At 37.6% G+C, this 16,493-nt stretch overlaps 1 protein-coding gene across 8 annotated transcripts in view; it reads left to right on the top strand.

Annotated features, from left to right (window-relative positions):
• Positions 1 to 16,493, top strand: part of RBMS3 (RNA binding motif single stranded interacting protein 3) — a 766,388-nt gene that overhangs the window by 351,680 nt on the left and 398,215 nt on the right. The gene's annotated exons all lie outside the window — the stretch shown is intronic.

The raw sequence follows: 16,493 nt of genomic DNA, 5'->3' as shown, positions 1-16,493 counted from the left end.
ACATTTTTTTTTTCCACACTAAATTTTCTTCTGTTTAACTTCAAAATGTAGTCCTGCAGAACTTTTAGCATCTCAAGGAAAGGAAGTCACTTTGCTGGGAGTGACATAGGCCAAATCACCTCAGGGTTATTGACATAGAAGTTCACCCATTGTGCTTCTTTGTCATCAACCTATTACCAGTTTTTTAAGTATATGTGTCCCCGGGTCTTTGTGCATTGGTGTGTATTGAGAGAAAACCATATACAACTTGTCTTACTGTGTGTATTTGTATTCTAAGGAATGCATCTGGGGAAAAAGAGGTGGAAATCCTTTTTACGAAGGGTCTTTGATCCTTAGGATCATAGTTGATAGGAAAAAATGTGTCTGTATTTACACTGAAATCCTCTTGCTTTGAACAAGACAATCCACGAGCACAACTTTGCTAGAAAAGAAAACATGTCAGGGAGGACTCAGAAAGTGACCTGATCATTGTTATTGGGAGCATACCCTGCAGTTCATATCTTTAAAATGTTTATTATAATAATTTTAGAAGTTGCTTATGAGTTTTCTCCTGCTTGCACCTGGAAACCAGTGTGTGTTTCTGTGTATAGGAAAGGACCAAGAAATAGAGTGTGTCTAAATGTTTTGTAAGCAAATAATTAACATCCTTTAGTTCTGTTTTCATACAAGCCATCAAATGTTTCTCATTTGCACGCACACAGATACACATGTATGCATTGCTTGTCAGGTTTTCCATTTGTAGAGATTAGAGCTGCCTTTGCAGTCTATGATGTACCTTTAACCCCTGTATTACTAAGATATAGTTATAAATAAGGTGTTGCATTTCTTCTCTGCCATGTTATTTCTCAGTATGTGAGCAAGTCTATACACCAGTTCTGACTTTTAGGTTTTCTTTCACGTAGAAGTGATTTCTGGCAGAGCTGTTTCTCTGAAGGGTTCTAATAATGTAATAGTAGGCTCTTTTGCATTGTGCAGAAGTGTTTTTTTTCAATGTCTGCTTTTGCTGCTCAGAAAGTGGTAGGTATTTGGTGAACTGCTTTTGCATGAGAGGAGTGTGCTCAATGCACTTCTCAAAGCTGTGGTTACATTTTGAGAGATTGCAGTCTGAACAGTGGCTGCATTGCATGATACTGAAAATGTACCTTAGTTTTTCTCTTGCGTGTTTGATGCTTTTGGGTAAGCACTAGTGCAACAACTACCTCATGCCATGCGAGAGTAGTATTAAAATTTTAACTTAACCTCAACTGACCGTAAGTCTTCAATTCAAAAATACTATATTCATAAGCACTGCTGAATGGTGTGAGGAAGGCTGTCTTGCAGTCCCCAGCGTGGTTAAATCTTGTTATGATGGTTAAGAATTGTCATGAGAGTAAAATCTTGAGGCTCAGAAGGCTATTTTTGTAGGCCTGCTAAAAAACCATGTCACCACTGACATGGCATCTTATTTAAAAACGTGTCATTGTGCTGGTGAAGAAAGCCTTTGTATCATTAGCCATCTCCTGAACAATGTTCTCTTCCTTTCCCCACCCATTGGCTGTGATCCATATGAAATTATACAAGTCTAGAGCATGGAGTTTGTGTTTTCTTCCTTTCCTTATGGGATCTTAAAAGAGTATGGTATCAAAACTCCTGTTTGAGCCTGAAGATTGTCTGATTTTTCATTCCAACATAATATATAATTATATATTAAAACTCCTAAAATATGCAGCTGTGTGTGCTTTTCTGCAAGTACTACAACTCTTACAAAACCAAAACAGAAGTTTATTGAGCTCCAAACAAAATACTTTGTTCCTTAGGAGGTGTTTCAGAATACAGGTATCGTTAACAGGTGGGGACAGGGGTTCACCAGCTTTATATTGCTGATTGTGATGCCGGTACTGTGTTATGATTCTGGCATGGGAACAGCATTCAGATATGCACGAGGGAGGATGTTTGGGCAGCAGTTTCATGTTGCTCTGCAGAACCAGTGCAACAGTTGGGCAAAGTCTTGATTCCTTTTTGAGTAAAGATGGGGTGGTTACAAATACCCAGGCGTTTGCTGAGGACCTCTGTGCTCGGTTTGGGTGGTAAGTTGCATTTGAGCCAAACATAGAAACCCAACAATTTCTGCCTGTGGAGTGGGATGCCACACAAGTAGTCCCAGCAAATTCTGGTCTTTGTTGCTAAGAATGGAACCAGGAAGAAATGTTAAATTTTTAGTTTCCTACATGCGTCTTCTATTGGTAAACACAAATGTAGTCATGGAAATCTATGTGTCTTCCATGTGAAATCTCTGCCTTTGTAACTGTTTCCTCATAATGTGGAGTAAAGCTGACAAAAAAAGAAGGGCTTTTACAATGCAAACAATGTTTTTCCTATTTAGCTTTCTGAAAGCAAACCTGAAATAAATAACTGTGCTGCCAGAGTACAGTTTTGCAAGCAGTATTTGAATAAAGATAATAAAGAAGAATTACAGATCACTATAAGAACTCAGTTTAGTTGCATCAGTCTTAATGCAGTGTTACATTTCCTGCAAAAGAATAAAGTGATAGTGGCCTTAAAACCTCAATATTGCAATGTAGACAGCTGCCAGTAGAATACATATCCAGTCTTCGTTAAGAAAACAACTTTCAGTATTGCAATAGATTAATTTTTTAATTAACATTCCTTTGTATCTTTATCCTTCTTGGTCCCAAGGATTTGCCAAATTAACGGTTCTGAAATGCAGGGCATACGAATGATGCAGCTTTACAAATGAGCAATATGTGCAAGAAAAATCATTCCAGTATCAGTCTGTTATTGAATGTTGATTTATCTGAGTAGACGTTGCTCTATCCATTTATTTTGCGTTCCTATTGTTTTAGCTTGTAAACCTTTTGGAGCAGAGACATGTGATTTTAACCTTGTGCAGGGAGCGGGGTTCTGTCTTGGACTTGTCAGCGCTGCTAGGAAAAAAAGATTGAAAATATGGTTTTGGAGGGAGGGGGAATGACCAAAAGTGTGAGAAGTGTAATGCAAAGTAGAAGTGGAACTTGCACATACATCTCAGTTCTGTTTGGGCTTTGTCCCATACATCTCAAATGATATGTGGAAACTAGTGAACAACAGCTAAGAAGGACTTTTATGAACTTTTCCTAAGTACATTATGAAGGTGCAAATATTATGAATATAGTAAAGTAAGAGAATATGATTTCAGAGTATATTTGTAAGAAATAATAAATGGGATTACTCTGTGGCTAGTATTAAACCACAGCTAGTATAATTTTTAACTGCCTACCAGTTGATTTGATCAAGACTTTCTTAGTGAATGTGCTTATTTGGTTTAATTAAAGCTGTATATAATATCAAAGTACTTGTAATTTAGGCAGGGGGTTGTTATTTTTATTGGGGAAAAAAAGGTAAAATCCTATTGATTTGCTAAAGTAAACTTGGATGTTATTTTCAATCAATACCTTTTAAAGAAAATTTTAATCAATTCTTGTGGAATCTAAAAGTTCAGTAATATATGTTCTTCATGTTTTAGGGCCAAGTTTTCCTTTCCTGATTCTTCTTTTCAGATGAAAAATAATTAACAGAGGATGGCATCGCTTATGTGTGCTTCCACAGCAGGAACAGAATTCCTGCCTTACTGTATTGCGGTCTTTCCACTGCTCTCAAAGGGATTTAGATCATACCCATAAATCTCTGCTCAAGTCTGTAGGCTATTTGAAGGCATTGCTATAGAGTCAGGTTTCTTCCATTCCTGTTCAGTTCCTAGGATTCACGGTATTTCACTGAGGAAAATGTTCAGTGATACCTTCTGGCAAACTCACTCATCATGGGCTTGGGCTCTACTTATTATTAGAGAGGACAGGGGAGGAAGAATCATGAGCATCAGCAGTAGTCCCCAGAACAAAGCTGTTTGCACCTTCTGTGTGACTGTGGGAGGTGGTGTCAATTCCAGATACCCTGTCCTGAACCAGGATCCTGCATGCCTGTAAAAGGCAGGAATGTTTCTCTCCATCACTGCCGCATCCTTGAAGCTTTATTTCTACTAGAGCTCCCAGCTCCATATTAGGCATGACTAAGCATTTCTGGTCAAAGGGCAGGATTAGTTAGTAGAGATCCATTTTCCAGGTTTTGGAGCTTCTTTCCTTATCAGTATTTTGTTTTTATTTCATGTGTTTCCTTGGTAATAGGGAAGTTGTGGTCTGAAAACAAAGGAGTCTCATTCTTCACACCAGGTAATTTTTTTCTGTCTTTTTATGGATATATCCTTTTTCAAGGCGAGTGAGAAAAATGATTTGGCCATCATATGCACAGTTTTGAAATGGTTCAATAAAAATCCTCCTCAGTTCTAAAAGTATATTGTGAACTCTACATAATATACTGTCTTTTAATGAAGAGCTAAATTTTCAAAATTGGAGGTGTGTGACTGTGCTGTTCCTCACCACTGGCCAGTGTCTGATCGGAAGTGATACCTTGTGCAACTGGTGGATTGATTGAGTTGCTCAGAGATACCAAGGAGGTTGGAGGTGTGTAAGTTTAGGATTTAAGACATACACTGGTTCATGGCCCAGTTGTCAACATCTGGCTTTAATTCTCCTGTAGGAACTACTCTGCTGTCCTAATAAAGGGGAACTAAAGAGAGAATGGAGCTAGTATTGAAAAACTGACTTAAACTTGGCTGTTGAGTGAAAGAAATATCCATGTGTTTTTAATAAAATTTAGGGGAAACATAATCAAAGGTTTTAAAGTTGACTGCACATCTTCTTCCTCTCTAGCCCCATCAAACAGTAATTTGGAGGGATTCTGTTTGGAGTGAGCGAGGATTACTCCATAAGAATATTGGGGGGGGGGGGGGGGGAGGCGTGTGTGTGAAGGGGCACTTTTGTCTCCTGTAATGCTTCTCCTCTTACTACCTTCAGTTACTCTTTTTGTATCTCTACAACAGTGGGAAAGGATTTTCCATACATTAAAGTAGCGCTCTTTTTAACTCTTTGCTGCCACTGATACTTCACCCTGTGAGGTTTTACTTCTAACCATCAGTGACGATGTCATGCAGTTCTTTGAGAACGTTTTGTGAGGGCTGCCTTAAAACACAGGTTGGTGCTGTTGGGAAATGCTGTGGACACATGTGGCTTTGGTTATACGTCACATAGCTGAAGTTATAATGAGGTTTGACCATGGATAAATGAAGGCTTCTGTGGTCTCTTGTAATCTGTGAATTTGTCTAATCGGTGTTGCAAACATCTTATTTGTGATGGGTCTACAGCGCAGTTCAGTGAAATGTTAATAGCCCTAGAAAAAAATAATTCATAATCTCTTTTTCCAAATATCAATGAATTTGTATGTCTCCTGATTAGGATATATTTTTGTAATTTGTTTTGTGCGTTTTTCTAAACCATTAGATTACAGAAGTAGAGAGAACTGTGTTTTCATAGCCTCACTGTAAAGGCAGTTCTATTGGAAAGGAACATTAAGTTCTCCAATGTAGGCAGCTTGGGAAAAAGTTTCAAGGTAGCATATAGGTGGTAAGTGTGCAAATCATGTTATTTGCTTGCAGGATTATGGAAGTTGAATGAGAAATTAATCCGGTATGGCATGTTGCTTTTTCATTTGTGACTCTTGAAGCATTGGTCTGTAATGTCAGACAGCAAAAAAATCAGCATTCTTAAACTAATTCTGAAATTCTTTAGATGCGTAGTGAAATAGGCATGGAAACAGTACATATAGTGACTCACTGGAACAGGTAGGAGCCTTTGTCCTCCAAATTTAAATGGAAGTTTTGCAGTTGTGGATAATACAAAAGCTGGAGAGACCTAAAACCTGTTTGTTTGTTTTCTTTGGCACCTTTTGATTGAAAATGTGAAGTGCCAAAATATCTGTTATCTTCCTGTAATTGCTCCTTTTACACATCTAACAGGTATCTCCCATCAGATTCGATTTTTCTTTACAATAGAGGACACAGTATGTAAAAATTCCTTTGAATTTAGGGATGTTACTGGGACTGCACCAGGGTAAAGGGGAGGAGAATGAACCTCAAAGTCTCCCTGACTGGTAGTTTTGAGTTGAAGTTTCTTTGCTTGTGGTGATTTCTCTCTTTCCTGGAAAACTGTTCTATTCTATGAGCTGCTATTCTTGTTAAAATCCCGTGATGATGAACATACTGAGTGCTGAACTGAAGCTTAAGTTTCCCTTGGCTATGTGATGTTTTCCTTCCTGGATGGTCTGTTATCAGTGACTTAAGCAAAGTGTGTCTGTGTGCAGGTTTCTTGTAGCATCGAGTGGTATCTGGATGAGAGCTGTTAGCACGTGTGTAAGGATGCTGCTCAGCCAGTGCCACACAAAGTGACTGACTTTGTCCTCACATCCATCCCAGTCAGCAGTTCTCCTCACCTTCTCTGGACCTTGGCCAGGAGGGTGAGGGCTTTCTAACTCTTATGTAGTCTGAGCATGTTACAACCCAAAGGAAATGGGGTGGAGGTAGGTGATAGCTTTGCATTGCTTCATCTCAGCCTTCAGCTTAATTGCAAAGGGTTACTAAAACCCCATGCTGTGTAGGATTAGCTAGGTCCTCACTGCATGTGAGTGTGAGAGTTTGGCTTGAAATTCTACAGTAATACAGGGATGTCCTTAAATAGTACCATGGAGCCTTATAAATTTATGATTTGTTTAGTCTTTCATTGTTCTAAGGAATCTTCAATTATAGCATTGGTTTGTACATGAATGTATGTTATTAAATGAGTTTATAAAATGCATAATGCTTGGAGATTGGTGTTTTGCAAAGTTGAAACTTGGCATTATAAATTCATTCTTTTGCAACTGAATGAAACGTGAGGAAAGACTGCAAGTCTGTCAGAAATTAACCTCTTGTGATCCTTGTTTTGGCTAAGTAATGGTGTACCCTCCTTTTTTTCTATGACAACTTAAAATATTTTCTTGCTTTAAAGATATTTTTTTTTTTTTAAATCCTCAGGATGTCCCTTCCAACCAATGAGTCAATACCCAAGTCCCTGTACAGGATCAAGTACAAACTCCAAACTTTTTGCTGAAGTTTTCAGACACCTCATAAATGCTAAACCAAAGCCAATATGAAGTCCTCCATCTTTTGAGATGAGTGAACACTCATCAAGAACAGGGCTGTGGGTGTGGAAAGAAAGACAAGGAAAAAAACCCCAAACTGCTCTTTGTTCAAACTTGTCTAGCACACCTCTGCCTTTTGAACTGTTCTTTTTGTAAGCAAATTTTTAATTGAAATTCAAGGTAAATTTTCCAGCGAGTCACGTTGGGTTTAGAAAAAATAATCCTAATCATAATGGAAAGGAGTCTGATCCCCTAAAATGATGATATATGAGTACATGTTGGGTTCTTTCATTTTGCTTTGAATTTTTGAGGCATCAAGATACATTTGGTTCCTGTTTCCAGGCTTTTATGTACAATGTGAGGGCTGGAAGTATGCTTTAGGAAGTGAAAACTGACATTCTTAGAGGATCACTTGTTTGGAGGAGCAGGAGTTTTAAATAAAACATCAAATATGAGAAAATCAGAAGAACTGTCAATGTTGTCATTACCTGAATGCTGTTCAGATCAGCAGTGCTGAAAAGTTGTCATCTGATGGTTACAAGATGGCCTGTGACACAGAGCAGTTTTCTCAGAGACAGGTGTGTATTAGGTTGATGTAACAAAATTGCTACCTGCAGAAAGATAGACAGAGCTGCATTTTGATTCCTCAAATTAACTTCACCAGCGATGAAGGCTAGGGGACCATGTTAATTGGGAGGGTAAGAAATACTGAGCTACTACTCTGGGGAGTAAAGAGTCTGCATGAACTGAGAACAAACCCAGTTCATAATTGTCCTGGATTATAGCATTGCTGTAAACTAAAAACACAAGTGTGGTTTTGCTAGTTTGCTTCAGAGGCTTCATTTCTCTGTTCAGTCCATTACATCAGTTGCATCAGAGAATGTAACTCCAGCTTTTTATTTATTTTTATTTTGGTTTTGTGCCTTGATTGGAAAACAGAAATTTGACCTGCCAGTGTGAGTCCAAAGAAGTTTTGATGTGTACCTAGGCAGAAGAATATCTACAACTTGGCTGAGCTTGACTTGACAGAAGAGCTTTTAATTTCTGCATGAGTCCTTGGAGACCTGGCACCTCTTCTGAGGGCAGCTGGGATCAGTGTTACCACGCACAGGCTCACAGATTGTTCCTCACTTGTAGGACAGGAATATTTGCAATCTGTTCAAAACTTACTGATTTTTACTTTTAACTGTAGAGTGTGCCCAATGATGTATATGCTAGTAAACACTGTTCCTGTTGTAGGTGAATGTCTCATAGAACTGTAGGTAGTACAATTAATCCCCATTGGAAATGACAGGCAGAGTGGGTGAAACGTCTCAAAATGCACAGTCGGCTTGGCAGAATCCTGAATTTGAGCTCAAAACCCATGAGATTCAGTCCATAGCTTAAATCAGAGAATGGTTGTTTTTGTCTCTAGCAGTCCTTTGTTTTCAATGTTGCTGTTTAAATGTGTCTTGACCACGTACAGATGACCGGTGAGGAGCAGGAAATAATCAGAACGCCTTGAGATGCTCCGTTATGCTTTATTTCAAAGCCCTGATCTGTGTAGGATGCCTTCTGAATGTGTATGACTGCTTCCTCTGATTTCTGAACCCTCTATGAAGGATGATTGTCATGGGTTTCCATGAGTGAGAGCAAAGAGGCTGTTGGCAAATCTAATGCCCTTTCAATATCTGCTTGAATGCATCTAAAGTGAATCAGGGAAATAATGTTTATGTAGCATGCTCATGAAATCGTTAGCAAGCTGACTGGCAAATTAGAATTTTTTAAAAAGGAAAATTTAATTAAGTAATGACATCGTTGTAGTGCAGTTTCGTGTCCTCTTCCTAGACAAGCATTTGTTATGAGCTTGAGTAAATATTAGGTATTTATCACATAGGATGTTAAATATTTAAATTTTCCTGTGGAAGATATATATTCCTACCTGGTAGGCTGCTGCTCACTATTGAATTAGAAGGACAAGTTTCTCTTGAATTGTTTTCTTGTTTAGGTGTCAACTTGTAATGCACAGGCATTAAATTTGTTGAAAAGAAGATTTTACTGTAGAAATTTTGTAGTTAAGTGCCTACTCCAAGCATTAAGGCTTTTACTTCAAAAGAATCTCATAACAGCCTGATCCAGAGGAGTCTGGTCAGTGGCAACCAGCACCTGCAGCTGGTACTGTAGGGTAAAGGCACGGAAATTGTTCTGTTGGCTTTCATGGGACATCTCCCAGACAGGCATTTGGCATAACAGCTTTTTTTTTGAAGCAGGGTGCTAATCAAGCATACTGTGAGCTCTCTTTGGCCAAACCAGCTGTGGTCTTTTCCGTGGGTATCTGTGTATCTCAGCTGCCACAGCATTACATGGTAAGCTTATACAGTGAGTACTTCGGTGACAGATGCAGGTTCAGCTCCAGTTTGGAAGCAAATTTTGCTTGGGTAAATCTTCTAATGTTCCAATGTGTGGTCTTTCCTTCTGTTTGTTACATTATTCCTCTCATCATTTTCTAGTCTCCATGGAAGAAGCTGCAGGTCGTTCCTATGGTTGTTAGCCATGAAGCAGTTGGTCCAGGGGAGCTGGAGTCATTGTATTGCTACTTGATCAGCAGATCTTCATAGAAATTTAGATCTAGAGTCTTGTGACTGTAAGTGTACTTGGGATAGCAAAAGACTGTAGAACCAGAAGGAAATTTATTATTACACCTTGTGTCTGGTGTGTAACTGTTTCCCCAGCTGGAAGGGAGTTCGAGGTATATAGCTTAAGGAACAGCTTATTCTGAAACTAGACTGGCAAAGTAGAATCAGTTGTGTTACATGTGATATCTTTAGAAAAGGTAATCTCATGTTATCTCCCTGTTATTTTCTTTTTTTTTTTTTTTTTTTTTTTATTTCAGAAAAGACATATCAGCTATTTGTAATTTTGAATGCATTAGGAAGCAGCCAAAACAGTGACAGCTAGGTCAGAAAAACAGATGCATTCCTTCATTGTAATTACATGTGATAATCCTATCCATTGTTGTTATTTTAAGGGAAATTATACTGATTTTAAATTACTCTGATTTGAATTCTGTGCAAGAACCACGGAAGACTTATCTTTGCCTTAGAATTGACAAAACTGTTTGTCATTCAGTCATTTAGTAGCAACCCAACAAATGCAATGCAGCATAACTCTATAAATCAAAAACTAATATTGGTTACACCTTTAAAAAAAATTACCAACAAATTAGAGAGATACTAAATGAGCCTTATTGATGTTTCATTCTAATTAAATACAAGGTAAATGCTCAGTAATTGCACCTTTCATTAAAATGTGAATGTGTGAAAGCTTACCAGAACTGCCCTTTAAAAATCATCAGAAAATATTTTGGTCTGGGGCATTAAGTCGCTATAGCTTAGCAACGTCTTGGTAACTTCATAAGCTGATGGCATTTGTTTTGGAGAAATTGTCCTTTGTAGGTAAAGTTGTCAGACTGCTTGACTATATAAATCCTTCAGGTGAAGTAATACGGTGAGGTTCTTGGTATGGAATTGAATGCTTTACTGTGACCTGTACTTGGGATCTTTGTGCATGGACTGGAATTTCTTGAAAGCAGTGGTGTTGTTCGATGACAAACAAGCTGATTTCATTACTTCCATCTATCTCATTTAGATGGGAGACCACCTGCCTAGTTGGTGCTGCCTGCACCAAGCGTACACCACTGTGTAACAGTTGCATGTTACAAAATGGAGCCGTCACCCTGTTATTTTTGATGTTGTTGGAATTAATAAATGTTGAACTTTGCTATCAACACTGCAGGTGTGTTTATGCCTCCTGCGAAAGTCTGACACACGTCGTTTTGTGAAGGGAGAAGGTAGGGAAAATTTACATTCTTGCCTGCTTTGAATTAGAACCTTTATTAACAATTTAGACTATTGTGTTATGAGAGCATCGATTTAATCTTTTCCAATGAGTCCTTTTAATGAAATTGTTCAAGGCTCAGTTCACCACAGAGGAGAGGCTGCTCTCTGCATTATTGGAGCCAAGTTAAGGTCACAGATCTTGGCTCTTCCATCATGAGAATCGTTCAATAGAACACATGGACAGGCCAGAGAACAATTTTCAGCTAATTCTGTGATTGCTTTGAAAGCAGTTGTGAAAAGCTCAGGAGTTAATGAGTCTCTCCATTACTTACCCATTCCAACTAACTCAGCAAGCTGAATAAAAAACAACTTCTGATTTTCAACTGAAGCTATTTTTTAACTGTCTCCAAAATAGACCTGTTTCAGCTGAGAAGGAGGCCTCTCTCTAGTGGAAGATCAAATGATAGAAGGGCTGATTCTCCTGCTTTCTCTTCTCCTGTCTTGTCAGTGGCCTTGGGAAAGTCACTTCTGTCTTCAGATTTGAAAAGATAATATTTTCTCTCTTTGTTAGGATTGTGACTTTGCAGTGTTTGAGCTGCTTGAGAAAACACAAGTGCAATTAACTACAAAGTATCCCTGAGCACAATTAAAATACAGTGTTTCCTTTTTCTTAGTGCACAGTTGTTACATGTTTAAAAATACCAACAAACCACCACTAAAACCCTCCAAGAAACAAACCAGACATAAAGCCAGTCCAGACCTTCTCTGTATTTTCATATAATGTGTCTGGCATAGTGTCCTTTAAAAAGAAAGCTAGGCAGTCAGAGAAGAGCGACACAAGCACAGGAGTTATATTGATAAACCATCATCTAAAATGTTAGTGAAATAACTAATAATCCCATTATGCATATGTGGGTATTGAATTGGAAATGTGGTGCTACATACAATATAATAATTATATATGTATCATGTATGAATATAAATATTTATTTAATGAAATATAATTAGTATCTATAACAGCTATAAAAACGTGTAATTATGTGTGCTTGAATACTAATATATAGATTAAATTTAGTGGGTAGACTAATAATTGGATTGGCACAATAATATATTTCATATTCAGGATGCCCTGGAGCAACAGTTCCCACTTCAAAGGTATTTTCATAGGTTACTGCCCTGTAAGTGTCTTTATGGTGGCACACTCTGAAAACCTTCTTCTAGGGCATCCTTTGTGCATTCCCTAGATAGTAATGATAGAAAGGTAATTTCCTTTTTTTCATGTAAACAAGGAAAGCTGCAATTCAGAGTGTTTTGTCTGGCACAGAAGAGACAAATGATAGTAATAATAATACCTAACTCTCATATAGCACATCTCAGACCATTTGGTCTAATTAAGAGTCAGATGCTATCAAGGAATACCAATTCCTGATACGTAATCATGGGCTGAGTCCTGAATGTTCCCTAGATCCTGGAGTACTACTACATGGTGTCCAGTGATGAAAACAGAGGCCCCCAAAGTTTTGGGTTTTTGTATGGTGAAAAAGACAAGAGAATAATCCAGGATTACATGCTTTGAGAAACATGCTTTCAGCAGATGCAGTTCATTTTCGAATGCACCTGAGCTATGGTCTTACTTTATGATGCTGCAGATGTGGGTAAAGATCCCTTTCTACATAGCTGGACTGTTATCCAGATTCACGTTTCCAGTCACAACCCTAGCAGGAAAAGGGATAGCAGTAGCTGCTTCATTTTTATTTCTTTAGGTCGTAGCTAGGCACAGGAGCTCAGGGGAGCTCATCTAGCTGTCCTGTATTCCCTTCTCTGAGTGTTTCTGCATTAGCTTAGTGCTTCCTTGTGATTTGCCTGTCTCTTGACCTATTCTGATGAGAAAAGGGTCTGTAAAAAAAATTCTTCTGGGAAATACGCTGAAATGTTGGGAAAGCCCCCCAAAGAAGAAACATACATGTTTCAGCTTCAGGAATGTGCAGCTTTTACATTTGAGTTAGAATGACCTGAGGAAAAAAATGCCAGGATGGAGGGAGTGAAATCCTGATTTTTGTATCATAAGTGCAGCATCACTGAAGTGAATGTGATTTCTAGTCTCTTCTGGTCTTCATAAGTGATGTATGACTTCTGCTGAAGCTGCTCTGCATTTTTTTTCACCTGATGCTTCCAAACTCTTGAGATGCAAAGGGGTCAGCTCTGCAAGGAGAAGCTGACATGATGAGATGCAAGTTTTGAATCACTTTTAATGACAATGGGCAGGAAAAAAAAAAGTTTAATTAGGGTCAAGGTATAAGACTAAGATTGCAGTATATGAGGGTTCACGATTACCAAGTACCTCTTAGAAATAACTCAAACTCAGTGTTGGGGGGGAAAAAAAGTCTTTGCCAATCTGGTTTGCCATTCACCTCCCTACCTTAAACTTGGTTTGCTGACATAAGACAAAAAGACTACTTAAACTTTGTGGGTGATCATACATTGCCTGGTTGTGTAGTCCTGCTTTTGAGTCAGCCTAAAATTTTAGTGAATGAGCCAAGCAAATATAAAAAAATAACACATTTTGCAGAATTCACAAGTCTTCAGTCCTTGATACATGACCATAAAGAGGAGTTGAATGCCGTATACTGGTTTTAATCAGACCTACTGAATTGCAAGAAATGTTCAGATGTTTTTTAGTTTTTGGAGGAAGTTATCCTAAGTAATAATAGTTGTTTCCTTTATACCACAATTTGTCAACCCATCACTTTGTGCACATCAAAACATTCTTAAGGTAACAGTGGACATAGAATAGAGGTAACAATAAAAGTCTGTGATTGTCTGCATATTAACTTCTGTATTAAATTTTTAAGGAAAATTTTGCTCAGGATTGCTGAAAATTAAGATAGGTATGACCATGGGATTCATACTTCCCCTCCCTTTTGGTAATTGGCTATTTAGTAGTGGTAACAGAACTTACTCCTAATGTTGTATACCGTAAATAAATTGACTCTGAATAACTTAGAAATCTACTACAGAGATTGATATATATTAAAAAAACTTGACTTGTATGCATAAATCTGCAAGTTTCATAATGCTAGATCATCTGAGCGTATAAGTCATTAAGGAGAAAGAAACTGACCAGCAATATTAGAAACTGAGGGGTGAGGGGAAACCCAAACAATGAAGTTTGAGGAGCAAGTAAAGTGTGCCTGATAATTGTGAAGTAATCCATCTCAGTAAAAAGTTTGCGCTGTGGAAATGCATCAGTAGGTGCCTTGTTAAAAGCTAATAACTGTAACTCATTCAATTAAGCTGTTACGTGTACACTTGTGTTTGCGTCTGTGTGGAGATGATGGGTAGCATAAAGTGTAGGAGTCTACAGGGTGAACTTGCACAGGCTTAGGACAGGATGGGTATGGCTGAGCAGAAAAAATGTCTGAAACTTTTTTTCCCGGGGAACTACTTTTTAGGATCTGATTTCTCAGGTTCTACTTTTTAGGACCTAAAAGTTACTTCCAGGTGCTAGTATGTGGCCGCTTGGGTTTTGCACACGTTGGTGGGGTTTTTTCATATTTACATAAGGGTTGTGGCATGCAGAGAGATTTCAAAAATGATTTTTGAGATGGAAATGCATTTCAAATAATGTTAGGTGTATTTTAATTTATTTGCTTGGAAATACGAAGTTTTTGAACTTGCCCTCTGTATCTGGTGCTGCTTGAGGGGGAAGCGAAACACCTTTATATAAGTGTATAGATCTGTGTTATCTTACATTGCCTTGCTGAGGTCCAAATTTTAACTAGAAATATGTATGTTTTTAGAATTTTTACAGCTTTGTAAAATAGCCAAATATTTTAGTTTTCTCTTAGTAAGCAAATACTTAGTTCTTCCTAAGTGCATGAAGAGGTAATGTATGGGGAATGAAATAATAAGAACATGACTTACATGATCATCAAAACCAAATTTATTTTTTTATAAAATCCTGATTTATTTAAACTATCTTGCACTGAATAAACTGTTTATTGATGCATACTTTTAGTTCCCTTTTTCAATCCCGTATTTGTTGTCTTTCATTTGCTAACCTGCAACACTACTTACTCATTGTACTTTTTTTATGTACTTCCTCCAGCTCTAAGAATCATAAAGTTCATCCAAAACAGTAATTAGGAAAGAAAAGTCTATAATCAACATTACTTGAACATGAGATGTTAAAATTAGAAATGACACAAAAGTCTTCTGATTCATCATAACAGGTAGCTCTTTTTTGTCATGTTATTGAGAGGGGAGAGAACTAGACCCTCCTTATTTTGGTGCCCAGATTGGCTAACTCCAGCATTTGCATGTGAAGGCCATTTCAAAGAAGAAAAAATCCTGGCAATCACTATCCTGGAAAAGAAAAAAATAGAGGCTAATAAAACTTTGGTTTGTCAAAACAGAAATGGAAGGCATATGTAAGCTGTTGCTGCAATTTATCTTCCATAAAAGAAAGACACAATGGAAATACATGGTGGGAAAAGTGGTTTGATGACATGAAAAGCAAAAGTTGTTTTCTTTGAGGGGAATCGTCAATTGAGTGAAATAGATTTACCCAGAGCTGCTTGATTTAAAGCAGGACAGGGCCTGTCCTTTGAACTTGCATCTCTAATATTAAGGGGAAAATTATTTTCCATTAATGAAAAAAAACCAAACCAGAAATCTGTATTTTGGGGCAAATCAATAGGCTTTTAATATTTTGCTGGCAAACAGTTTAGCAATGTTTATAAACTATATATAGATTCTTGAGTCAGATTTCTTAAATAATTGCTAGGCAAAATTTCAGTCTACAAGAATTTATAAAAGACATTATGAAATTGGAGTAGGGATGAATTCCACACACATCAAGTTGCCAAAATAATGCTTAGACCATTTTACTGTATGCATTTAAATGAAAGTTTACCTCAGAACCTTGCAATAAAGCACAATGTGGCATCATTCATAAAATGTTTTTTGATAACAAGGTTTTAAGAATACATCTTATAAATCTGTTGAACTACACCAGTAATATTTGTGTAGAAAATATGTTCCAATACAGCCCAGACTTTTAGGAGGGAATTTGTCTGCATGGTACTTTGCCTGGGTAGTGCTTTGACTTCATTATTAACTGGCTGATGATACTGATATTCTCAAATGGCTAAATAGATTCAGTGCATTATAAAATGCTTTCCTGTGGGATATTTAAAAGACCTAGATCCAACCTTGATTATTGTTTCCACTGTTTATGAATGAAAATAGACGTTGCAAATCTGTGTAAAATTTGTAGAAATCCCTAGAGTTTGACCTTACGTATAATTGTTTTCTCATTTCTATTTGCCTGATGCCATATAGGTGCTATCTTAATTTACGTTTCAACATTGTCAAGCATCAGATATTGCTGTTAAATAAGTCATCACATATTTGGTGGCAAAACTGAGCTGCCTTTTGCTTTACAACCCCCCAGTGCTTGGTATTTTAGTAAGAGCACTGCTTTCTGTGTGTTAGGCTGTCCTTTCCTATGTGTGTGATTTTCAACTCTGAAACAGGTGTAATAGAAAGCAAAATAAGGTACAACAGCAAATGGAAGCTGTTTTTCCAACTCAGGGGAGGTGGAGCTTCTTGTGTGGCTGCAAATGCCGT

Source organism: Myiozetetes cayanensis, unplaced genomic scaffold, assembly GCF_022539395.1.
Source record: "Myiozetetes cayanensis isolate MyiCay16 unplaced genomic scaffold, myiCay2020 scf1, whole genome shotgun sequence".
NCBI lineage: Eukaryota > Metazoa > Chordata > Aves > Passeriformes > Tyrannidae > Myiozetetes > Myiozetetes cayanensis.
This window is presented reverse-complemented; position numbering and strand designations above follow the sequence as displayed.